At 47.4% G+C, this 12,702-nt stretch overlaps 1 pseudogene; it reads left to right on the forward strand.

Moving 5' to 3' along the window:
- The first annotated feature begins 5,039 nt into the window (after positions 1-5,039).
- Positions 5,040-12,440, forward strand: LOC118576544 (annotated as a pseudogene).
- Positions 12,441-12,702: the final 262 nt, after the last annotated feature.

Below are 12,702 nucleotides of genomic sequence, written 5' to 3' on the forward strand. Positions count from 1 at the left end.
GTCCACCACCAGTCCCGCTTCATCTCCCATGGCAGTGTGTGCTTGGCCCACTGCATGTCTCATGGGTCTCCTGTGTGAGCTGGATTCCTTTCGGCCTCTGTCCTCACTCTAGCTAAGAGTTCTTCTTCTGCCTCTGCCCCCTGCCCTCCTCCTAACCCTTCTGGAAGGCAGCCCGCCTCATGGTTCTTCCACCCCATCAGGAGAACTACCTCAGAGTGCTGTTCCACCTTCCTCAGGAGGAGCTGCCACAGACAGAAGGAACAGTGGGGTTCCAGGCCGGCTCCTTCAATAACGCGTTCTTTAGATTACTGTTCAGAAAACAAGACCATGACAGTAAACCCCGCATGAGGCTCCCGTGGAGTGGTGAGCAGCTGGGAGCAGATAACGCTGCCCCAGGTACTGGCAGATGAAATGGACCAGGGCTGTACTTCATCTGTTGATCTCATTTTTTTTCCTAGTAGGAAACCCAAACTAAACATCCAAGAGGGGTAGAACCAAGTCCAAGGGAAAACTGGACCTGTTGCAGATCTTACTCCTGAGCTAAAGTTAGGATTATTTGCTCAGCCATGGTGGTGCACGACTTTATTCTCAGCTCTTGGGAGGCAGAGGCAGACAGATTTGTTTGAGGCCAGCCTGGTCCTGCTTTACAGATGGAGTTCTAGGACAGCCTGGGCTACATATTGAGAAACCTGTCTCAAAAAACAAAAACAAAACAAAAGGATTATTTTTAAAAACAACACCAAACCTCATGATACAATATAGAGAAAAGGCCTTTTAACAATGAAAAAAGGAATACAAAAGCCAGGTGTGACTGAGGCCCACCTTTAATCCTAGCATTGATCGGGAGGCAGAGCCAGGCGGATCTCTGTGAGTTCAAGGCCAGCCTGGGCTACCAAGTGAGTTCCAGGAAAGGCACAAAGCTACACAGAGAAACCCTGTCTCGAAAAACAAAACAAAAACAAAACAAAAACAAACACAAACAAACAAAAAATCCTAGCATTGAAAAAGAGGGAAATTCAAGAGCAGCCTTGGCTACCTTAACTAGAGCTAATCTCTAAAATGAGAAAAAAATGAGAGAGAAGCACTTAGCAGTCCCTTTGGGAATCTGAGCACACCAAGGAGTCCTCCAGTCCCAGAGCAAAAGGGTTTCCTCTCTAGAAACTTACAAAAAGAAAACAGGCTGGAGCCAGGAGGTGGTGGTACATTCCTTTCATCCCAGCATTCAGGAGGCAGCAACAGGGGATCTCTGTGACTTCAGGCCCACATGGGCTACAGAGTGAGCTCTAGGAAAGGTGCAAAGCTACACAGAGAAACCCTGTATCAAAAAAGTAGGAAAGAAAGAGAAAGAAAAACAGGCTGGAGAGATGGCTCGGCCATTCAAAACTACTGGCTGCAGTTTCCTGGAGACTAAAGTGATTCATTCTGAAGGGGAGCTGATGAAGGCAGGAGATACACACCTCAAAAGAGCATTCAAGAAGTGCATGGAACTGACAGCTTTCGGTGTGTTTAACCCCCATGAAAAAACAGAAACCATGCCGCTTAGAAGTGGGTTTATTGGGGGCTGGAGAGATGGCTCATGGTTAGGAGCACTGCCTGCTCTTCCAGAGGTCCTCAGTTCAACTCCCAGCAACCACATGGTGGCTCACAAACATCTCTAGTGGGATCTGATGCCCTCTTCTGGCATAAAGTTGTACATGCAGATAAAATACTTACACAAATACATAATAAAATCTTCTTTAAAAAGGAGATTTTGAAAAACCAAGACACCATGACAGACGCTCCTTAAGCTGTAGATAGGAGACAGGTGTGCAGTTTTCATGCGCTGTATCTCATGCTGCTTTGGAGTTTCATGATGGCAACTGTCACCGAGTTCCCTGTGCTCCACTAAGCAACTCCTTCCCCATATTCCTTAAAGGAAAAGCAAAATTCTGGCTGCCCTTCCAGAGGGCCTGGCTTCAATCCCCAGCACCCACTTCCTTCCTTCCTTCCTTCCTTCCTTCCTTCCTTCCTTCTTTCCTTTCTTTTCTTTCTTTCTTTCTTTCTTTCTTTCTTTCTTTCTTTCTTTCATGTGAAAGCAAAGAGCCTTTATTTCAGCTCAAACTTGCACTCTGTCCATCTGAGGCAGCTGTGAGAGCAGAGAGTGCTGAGCCTAGGCAGGGTGGATTTTTATCATAGTAGAGGTTGGGGGTGAGGGGATTTCCAGAGTTCAGACCCTGACTGGCTGACATTTGTCTAGGGGTGTCTTGGCAAAGGGGAATTGGCCACACCCACTCTCAACTCACAACCATCTATAACTCCCAATTCCAGGAGCTCTAACACCCTCTGCTGGCCTCTCAGAGACAGGCATGCACATGGTTCACAGATATGTATGCAGGTCAAATAAACACAACAGAAGTGTATAAAGAAAAAAGTCCTTGGGACTTCCTCAGTACAGGAACATGTTGGTGAAGGACATCTCATTTCAATTTCTCACTTCAGGTCAGAGGACTGACACAAGATGATGTAACGGGAAGGGGGGTCTCATGTAGGCAGAAACTGGACGACATATTCATGGGAACAGCCAGGGCATCACAACTTGGGTTCAGAGAACAAGATGGAGATGGTGAGACTCCGGGTGTAATGTGAGGACTCAGATAAGCCTCAAAGGCAGGGAAGTAAGGGTTCAGTTAGAAAAACTTCTAAGAAATCCTAGTCAGCAAGCAGGGCATGCAGACATGCACCTGTAACCCCAGCACTTGAGAGGTGAAGGCAGGAGGGTGCATAGTTCAAGGCCAGCCTGGCTTATATCAGACCCTGTCTCAACAGAACAGAACAAATAACCAACCATAGTTAGCAAAGCAGTGTGAGTGGGACTCAAAATAACAAAGGGTACAAGAGGCAATTACAAATGATGTGTTACAGCCTCATGTGTTTAATATGCTCACCACCCATACTGACTATTTATGCTATTCATATTGAAGGTAGGTGATGCCAGGAGCCGAGGTAGAGGCCTTTAATCCCAGCACTCAGGAGGTAGGTGCTGGCACATCTCTGAGCTCAAGGCCAGCCTGGTCTACCTGGCAACAGCCAGGCCAGACAGAGCTACATAATAAGACCCTGCCTAACAAACAAGCAAAGAAAAAAACAAACAAACTAACTAACTAAGTGTAAATGTGAAAGCTGGCAGCTTCCTACAATGTTAATCATGCATTTTCCCTACAGGGTTGCTCACAAGCACCTGTGACTCCAGTTCCAGGGGATCCTCCACCCCCTTCTGGCCTCTGCAGGCACTGCACACATGTGGTGTACAGACATTCAGGTAAACACTAAGACACATAAAATAAAAAGAAGTAAAATCAAAAAAGAAGAAGAAATTAACAGTAGAGTCTACATAAATGAAGGATATCTCTGTCAATGAGTTACCTTCATATTATAAAGAGGTCCATTCTCCCTAAGGTAATCTGAAAATAATTTTTGAAAGGAACTTGACTCATTTTAAAATGTTAGAACAGTGAAAGGTCCATGAAGATCTTTGTCAGTTTTGAAAAGGACCATAGGAGGGACTCAGCCTACCCGGTGTTAGAACACATCACACAAAACACAGCAAACCCTCTAACAGCAGGAATGTGAGGTGCTGGGACCTGGAAGAACAAGGAGGGACCCAGAGCACCAAGATCTCAGGGCCTCAGTGGGAGAGGCAGTTATCAACCACAGTGAGAGCCATGGCCTCCACGGTGAGAAAAGCAAGCCAGGGGCTCCCACACCTCCCACCAGATACAAAGTAAACCCAGTGACTTAAAGGTTAAGAGAAAAGCAAAACTAACTCAAGAGACTGGAGGAGTCATTTGTGATTTGGGGGCGGGAACTTTGTCTGGTTTTGAAAAACAATGTATCAAAAGCACTGCTATGAAAAGGAAACACTGGACAGAAGGTGGTGGCACAGCATTTAACTCCAGGACTTTGGAGGCAGGGGAATCTCTGAATTTGAGGCCAGCATGGTCTACAGAGTGAGCTGCAGGACAGCCAGGGCTACACAGAGAAACCCTGACTGGAAAAACCAAAGGGGAGGAGGGGAGACAGGGAAGAGTTTATTCTGGGCTTAGAGAGATGGGTCAGCGGCTAAGAACGCTGGCTGCTCTTCCAGAGGTCTTGAGTTCAATTCCAGGCATCTATGTAGTGGAATCTGATGCCCTCTTCTGACATGCAGGCATAGAGCAAATAGAGCACACACACACACACACACACACACACACACACACACACACTACAAAGCTGAGTAGAAAATAAAAGCTGGGTAGTAGTGGGCACACTCCTTTAGTCCCACAGCATGCTTGACAGGCAGAGGCAGGAGGATCTCTGTGAGTTCAAGGCTAGCCTGGTCTACAGAGTTACTTTCAGGACAGCCAGGGTTATTACACAGACAAAATCTGTCTCAAAAAACAAAATCAAAGAAAGAAAATGTGAGGGTGGGAGAGGGCCAGGAGAAGGCTCAGCCAGTACTTACAAGTCTGACACCCTAGTTCAAGCCCACAATCCATGGAAAGATTGAAGGGGAGAAATGTCCACAAACGTTCTGGGACACCACATGCTTTCACTCTCACCTCAAATACACACACACAAAAAAATTTTCAACTAGTTACATTAAATCCAGTGTGGTAGCTCACTTTTCCTGTTTTATTGAGGTCTCTAAGAACAGAACAGGGCATATATAGTGAGCTTTGAAAAAAAGGCCACCAAATCAAACATGAGCTGCTAAGAACCAGGGACTCGGTCCTTGAGGTGGGGCCTCAACCTTGGAGGAGTCCCAGAGGACCTGTCTTTTACTGGTGGGGAGTAGGGGTGGGTAGGCAAGGGGTGGTAGTTACTCAGTCCACAAGGTGGGGGGCCTCAGTAGTCCCCACCTGGCACTGGAAGGCAGAAAGTTCCTGGAGAGCAGCTGGTCCCCGTTCCACAAAGAAGGCTTAGAGTGCAGACTCTATCAGAGGAGGAATCAGCAGCAAAAACAGGAGTTTGGGCAAGGGGGAGCCCAGCCAGAACAAGGCAAGAGAGGGAAAGTCCTTATGTCCTTCTGCACGCCCTCTTCTCCTGGACTGCTGCCTGAAGGTCAGTCCCCAGTCTCCGTGGCCTTCCCACATCAGTCAGGGCAGTCAGCACAGTTCTTCAGGGGAGGCTCCCTGCTCAGGTGAGTCTAATCTGTGACTAACTGACACTGGAACCAGGGTGATGCAATCCTACTAAGGAGATTAGGACAGGAGGAGCCTCATGACCTTGAGACTAGTGTGTTCAAGGTCAGCCTAAACTAAATAGTGAGAATCTGTTAAAAACAAGCAAGATCAGACAGAGATGTGTTGGCAGATAGAGGACTCCGTGCACAAGCCTGAAGACCAGAGTCTGACCCCCAGAACTCCAGTGAAAAGCCAGAAGTGCTGCACACCCACTGTCCCAGCATCCTCATGGTCAAATGGGAGGCAGACAGAAGACACCCAGAGACTCCCGGGTGAGACTGTCTGGAGTACACAGCGCAGCAGCAGAAACCAGAGAGGCTGCTGTTATGCCCAGAGCGTGGGGACCCCCAAAAGACCACCACAGAGACCAGATCCCGCATGTAAAAGCAAAGAGCCTTTATTTCAAGCTCCAGAGCTTGGACCCCCTGTCTTTTCCGACACAGTGGTGAGAGCAGAGAGCCCTGAGCTCAGGTGGGACAGAAGTTTATCATAGCAAAGGTTGGGGTGAGGGGATTTCCAGCGTCCAGGACCCCAGTTGGTTGACAGTAATCTAGGGGTATTTGTAAAACAAAAAATAGGTGTGTGCTAGACTCAAGGGCATCTGGCCACCTTATCTAATGGTTGGAATGTTTGGGATGCCAGGTTCTTCCTCACCCCAGGGTGGTTCCCTGTTGGTATCAGTCTAAGGCTTTTTCTGATTCTGGGTGTTGCCTGCCAGTAAGCCTGTCAAAGAAGCTGTGTCTAGGCCCCTAAGTCTGTCATGGCTGCTGTGTGGTGAAGCTATTTTGGGGCCCCTTCACACTGCCTCAACTGGAAGACAAAGAAAATGAACTCTGCGGGGCGGTGGTGGTGCACACCTGTAATCCCAGCACTCGGAAGGCAGAGGCAGGTGGATCTCTGTGAGTTCGAGGCCAGACTGGTCTACAAAAGCGAGTTCCAGGACAGCCTCCAAAGCTACAGAGTAACCCTGCCTCGAAAAAAAAAACAAAAATAAATAAATAAATAAATAAATAAATAAATAAATAAATAGAAAAAAGAAAATCAACTCCCACGCCAGACTTGGACACATGCACTGTGAAACCCATGTACCTGCATGCACACACTATCAATGAATTAAAAAAAAAAAAAAAAAAGCTGGCATGGCCTTTAACCTCAGCACTCAGGAGGCAGAGATCTCCATGGTCAGCCTGGTCTAAGTAGTGAGTTCCAGGACAGGCAGGGTGAGAGTGGGGGAGGGGAGGAGGGAGAGGAGGAGCGGAGAGGACAGAGGACAGGAGAGGAGAGGAGAGAGACCCTGTGTCCAAACAAACAAACAAACAAACAAACAAACAAAAAAAAAACACCTGAAAACAGACAATAAATTTCACTAGTTAGCTCAGGCTAACCTTGAACTCATTAGTCTCAAGGTGATAGAGATCTACCCATCTCAGTCTCCCTAGTAGGATTGTGTTACCATTGGTTCCAGTGTGAGTTAGAGATTAGACTCACCTCAGTAGGGGAGCCTCCCTTGAAGAACTGAGCTGACTGCCTTGATTGATGTGGGAAGGCCACGGAGACTGGGGACTGACCTTCATGCAGAAGTCCAGGTAAAGAAGGTGTACGGAAAGACATGAGGATATTCTGTCTCTTGCCTTTCTTCTTCTTTGTTTCCTTCTCTCTCTCTCTCTCTCTCTCTCTCTCTCTCTCTCTCTCTCTCTCCTTCCTTCCTTTCTTTATTTTTTGAGACATAGTTTCTCTGTGTAACTACAACCCTGGCTGTCCTTGAACTAGCTCTATAAATCAGGCTGGCCTCAAACTCAGATCCATCTGCCTCCGCCTCCCAAGTGCTGGGATTAAAGGTGTGCACCACCACTCTCTGGCTTCCTTTTTTTTTTTTTTTAATTTCTTTGTGTGTGTATGTGTGTGTGTGTGTGTGTGTGTGTGTGTGTGTGTGTGTGTTGAGGTGGGGCAGGTCTGGATTTAATAAACAATTTTAGAAGCCTTTGTGAGAGCAGGGGCCCACACAACTTGGGAAACCCACACTGGTGGCAACATGGCTCCCAGGACTCCAGATGACCCCAGGCTGGATTTCTTCTGGCTTCTCTTAGCCACTGAGCACTGTGGCTTTGCTAATTAAGCACTCTCTAGTCTTTAATTAGCTGCATGTGGCCCTGGTTGGGCAGTCTGAGCTCTGTTCAATCCTGGGCAGGAGATCTCAGGACGGCGTCCCCTCTCCTCAGAATCACTTCTAGGTCCACAGGCTTAGTCCATTGTCATGATTGTTGGTTAAGGAGCAGCGCTTGTGGCTGGATGAGAGTGCGGGATGTATTAGTTATGGAAGGACCACGAACCATGGCTACCTTTCTAGAGCCTTATTGGGAGAGAGAGAGAGAAAGAAAGAGATAGACCACACTGAGGAGGGAAAATACGGAAGGAACGAGAGAACACAGAAAGAGCATGCCTGCTTTTTAGGCTGAGATGCCATAGCAGGCTAGTGATGTAATTAAGGGCATAATCCTTACAATCACAGCAGCATTCATGGTGCTGGATCAATAGCTGAGAGTTACATCCTGATCCTGGGGTGGGGGGTTGGGTGTGGAAATACGAGGATTTATTTTATTTTATATGTATGAATGTTTTGCCTGTATGTATGTATATCTATGTGCCATGAGCCCATGGAAGTCAGAAGAACTGGAGTTACAAATGGTTGTGAGCCACCATGTGGGTGCTGGGAATTGATCTTAGGTCCTCTGCAACAGCAGTCAGTGCTCCTAACCACTGAGCCACACCCCAAACCCCATAGAGAGAGAATTTCTTAAATTTCATTTTATGTGTATGAATGTTTTTCCTAAAAGTATGTATATGCATCATGTGCCCAGAAAGGTCAGAAGAGGATATTGGATCCCCTGGAACTGGAGGTACAGACAGTTGTAAGCCACCATGTGGGTGCTAAGAGTTAAACTTGAGTCCTTTGCAAGAACAAATGTTCTGGTCCATTTCGTGTTGCTCCTGTGTACACATGTTTGGGGCTGACCACTTGGGTTGCAAACCAAATAGGGGGCTGATGAATGGAGAAAACTGATTCTCCCTCCCTCAGCAACCACAGGTTGTAGCTTTTCATCTAGAAGTGGGGCCTTGTAAAATTTCCCCCATCAACACTGGCATGTTAACTGGTATGGTCATCATGAAGGTCTTGTTTATGCCCTCTCTGACCCCCAGGGGGCACCAGACATGTATACATGCAGGCAAACATACAAAAAATAAATAAATAAATAAATAAACCTCAAAACAAGTCCCTAAATCCAACCCTAGCAACCGTCACCCCCCCCCAAAAAAAACAAAAAAACAAAAAAAACAAAAAAACCCCTGAGTTACAATAAAAATGACGTTAGAAGAAGCAGAAAAAGACAGATATAAAGTTGTGTGTGGTGGCAAATGTCTATAATCCTAGCATTGAGACAGAGGCAGGAGGATTTTGAGTTTGAAGTCAGCCTCAGCTACAGAGCAAGACCCTGTTTCAAAAACAAAAACAGGGTTGGGAATTTATCTCAGTGGTAGAGTGCTTGCCTAGCAGGCACAAGGCCCTGGGTTCAGTCCTTACCTCTGACAAAAAACAAAACAATTCGATCCTCAGCTCCAAAACAAAAATCAAAATCAAAACAAACAAACAGAAAAACCAGGGAAATAAATGCCCTATGCAGAGAAAGCCAAGTACCCTGGGGCAGGAACAGGGACTGTAGGAATTTATACAGTAACTAATCCAGCCCAGAGCAGAGCAAAGTGCAGTTTCCCTCCTGAACTTGATCCAGGGCAAAAGCCCACACAGAACAGCCTGCTGAGAGACTGTTCCTGAAGCTTCCAAAGAGATCCCAAGGGGATCTGAGGTCACACCTTAATTAGTGACTTAGCCATGTAGACACCTGCTGGAAACATTCTACTTCACACATAGAGACTTATTCAGACTCAGAACTGATTCCCCAAGCCCCCCGTCCCTCCTTCTCCCTCCCTTCTTTGTCCCTGTCTCTTTTAGATAGGGTCTTGACTTTTTGTCCAGGTTAGCCCCAACTATTGGTCTCAATGATCTTCTGCCCCAGACTCTCAACTGTTAGAAAGTAGCTGGGTAGGATGGAACACACCTTCCCTGCCACATGCAAGGCAGAGGCAGGAAATATTATATCCTTCTCATGTCCTTGATGGAGTTAAAGACCAGACAGTTATAATTATAGTTTTCCTTCGCCATGATAAAAGGGTAAATTAAACAGGAAACCTTAGACTCACAAAAATAAAACATATGATAGAGTATTTTCTTTAATTTTGTTAAATATAAATAAATTAGATATTGTGACTATAATTCTTGCTTGAATATGTAAGTGTTGGGAAAAGGTAACCAATGAAAATTCAAGGACAGCAAAAAAGGATCAGGAGGGGGAGAGCACTAGACAAGGGGGCTGAGCAGGAGGGGGGCAAGAATCAGACTTGGCAGGTCCTGAAGACCATGGTAGGTACTGCAGACTGCCTCCTGAGAGCCCTCAGGAGCCAGGATGAGTTCAAGTGGTTGACATGTTAGCACACTGGCAGGCAATTCTCCGATGGAAAACAGGAAGTTAGAGATTTCTGGATAACCCAGAAGGCTTCTTCAGCGGAGGAGGAGACAGTGCCCTGGTCTGGGCAGTGGGGAATGGAGAGATGGGAAAGAAAGCAGAGGACATCAGCAAGCCTCCATAACCAGGGAGCAGGAAGAAGGCAGTCGCATGGGAGTGATCAGATGATCAGGTAAATGACTAGTTGTGGACAACGGAGGAGTGCTATTTTCTCTGGGTTTTGTTTTGAGATAAAGTCTCAGGATACAGGCCAGGCTGACCCTGAACTCATGCACTTCGTGCCTCTGCTTCCCAAAGTCTAGGAGTGTGAACAGTCCTGCATCTCCATGGCCAGCAGATGAAGCTATTTAGATAATGAAGTTGATTTTTGAAATAATGTTTTGTTTGAAATGCTGAAATCCTGTTTTGTTGTTTTGTTTTTGTTGTTTAGAATGAGAAAGGTCTTCCTTTGTAGCCCAAAGCTTGGCTTAAACTCACGATCTTCCTGAGCCCTCTCAAATGAGGTACACAGTTTCTGTGCTTGTAGAACATGTAAGGAGAGAGCTCCTGAGAGACAATCAGAATTAAGAATGTAGGCCTCAGGGAAAAGGGATAAAACTTGATTCTGGGACAGGAAGTGGTTAGAGACACAAGTAAAATGTATTCAGGTGTCTATGGAGTATATGTTAGAAAAGCCCAAGAATGCTCTGAAAACAGGTTTATAGCTCCAGAAAGGGAGAGGGAAGAGGGAGCCCCAGTGAAGGTTTGAGAGGGACCAAGCACACCTGCAAGAGGAATACCAAGCAAATGAGTGGACATGTCACCAGGAGGGACGAAGCCCTGGTACCAGATGCTGTAAGAACAGTATAGAGAGTATCAGCCAAGAGGTCCCAGTGGATAGAGTACGAGGATGCCAGCGGCCCAGGTTGGGGGAATCAGTTTAGGGGTTAGGAAAGGTGGCAGTGGGTTGTAAGGAAGCAGCGAAGGGAAATTAGACATCTTAAGAATAGCAATGGAGGAGAAGGGAGAGGGTAGCAGGCTGACGCTGCACAAAGTTGGTGGTTGGAGAATCTCTAGATCTTTCCAGGGTGTCAGGAAGGAGCACCTTGTTTCCAACCAAAGGGAGGGTCTGGGAAAAGCTGTGGAGAAAGGTGATAAGGGAGGTGCCTGGAGGGATTACTGTTCCCTGGTCCCAGGAGCTGGTTATCAGGCTGTCATTTCCTCCACCAGCTCTATCTCTTTCCTGCTCCTGGCCTGGCTCTCCTTTGGAGCTGGAAGAGAGAAGGACTAAAGTCATACTCTGGAAGAAGCCCCGTGCCTTCAGATGTCTTTCTCTGCCTGACCGTAAGCTGGGGCTGGGACCAGAGGTTGGAGGATCTGGAAGGGGGGACTAAGAACCAAGGACTGAGGACAGGGGTGGAAGAGAGGGAAAAGTCTGGGAGGTGTGGAAGCTGTTTTCTGGAAGGGATCCTGAGAGCTGCAGCAATGGAGGGCTGGAGCCTAGGAAAATGATGCCAAGTCCAGGGTGGCATCCCTGTAAACTCCCTCTGCCCACAGGTTGACATGGCTCTCCTCATCCCTGCTGTTCCTGCTGCCAAGCCCCTTACATTCCCATCCCACTTGTGATCTCTCCAAAGCCACCAGCTTGCTGGAAGTCAACTGTGAGAACCAGGGGCTCACAGCATTGCCTAAGGGCAGACACAGGCATCCTCCACATGGGCAAGAACAAACTGGGTAACTTCTCCACAGCATCCCTGGTGCATTTCACTCACCTCACTCAGCTGGACCTGGAGGAATGTGAGCTGACCAGCCTGCAGACTGATGAGAAACTGTCCAAGCTGGAATAACCTGAAATTATCCCACAATAATCTGCGAAGTCTGCCCTCCCTAGGCCGGGCACTGCCTGCACTCACTATCCTTGACCTCTCCTTCAACCAGTTGGAATCACTGTCTCCTGGTGTCCTGGAAGGTCTAAGCCAACTCCAGGAGCTCTACCTGCAGAACAATAATCTGAGGAGTCTGTCCCCTGGACTCTTGAGGTTCACCACCAAGCTGAACAAACTCAATCTGGCCAACAACAAACTGTGTGACCTACCTGCTGGGCTCCTAGATGGGCTGGAAGATATTGACGCCCTCTACCTTCAAGGGAACCGGCTTCATACAATCCCAAAGGGCTTCTTTGGGACCCTCCTCTTGCCTTTTGTTTTTCTCCATGGCAACATTTGGTATTGTGATTGTGATATCCTCTACCTCCGCCACTGGCTCCAGCAAAATTCCCACAATGTCTACTTATGGAAGGAGGGTGAGAATGTCAATTCCATGACCCCTAATGTGGCCAGTGTACGATGTGCCAATTTGGGCTCCGCACCTGTCTACTCCTACCCAGGGAAGGGCTGCCCTAACTGTGGTGATAGGGATATAGACTATAATGACTCTGATAATTTCTCTGATCTACCTGTTACCAGGGCTGAGGTCAAGTTCTCTACTAACACCAAAGCCCATACTACCCACGGGGGCCTACTCTTAGAGTCGCCTACTTCTCCAGACAGCCAAATGCCTTCTTACAATCCAACACACAAACCCACTATTTAGATCCCAGGATTCACCACACTCCCACAGACCATGAAATCCATTGTATGCTCTTCTATTCTAATACCCAAAACTATACCTACCCATCATCACACCAATCACCTAGAGCCTACCTCTACCCTGACTAGCTCAGAGCCCAGTGCCACACCAAAGCTTACCACCTCCACTCTGACTATGCCAGAGCCCAACACTTCCACCCTGGGTATCTGGGAGCCAGCATCAACCCAGTGCCACCACCTCCACCCTAATACCCCAGAGCCCAGCAGCACTACCCCAACCACCCAAGAGCCCATCACCATCCCAACCCACTCCAGTGTCCACCATCACCCCCAGTGTTCATGACCACATGA

The sequence above is a fragment of the Onychomys torridus genome, unplaced genomic scaffold (genome assembly GCF_903995425.1).
Source record: "Onychomys torridus unplaced genomic scaffold, mOncTor1.1, whole genome shotgun sequence".
NCBI lineage: Eukaryota > Metazoa > Chordata > Mammalia > Rodentia > Cricetidae > Onychomys > Onychomys torridus.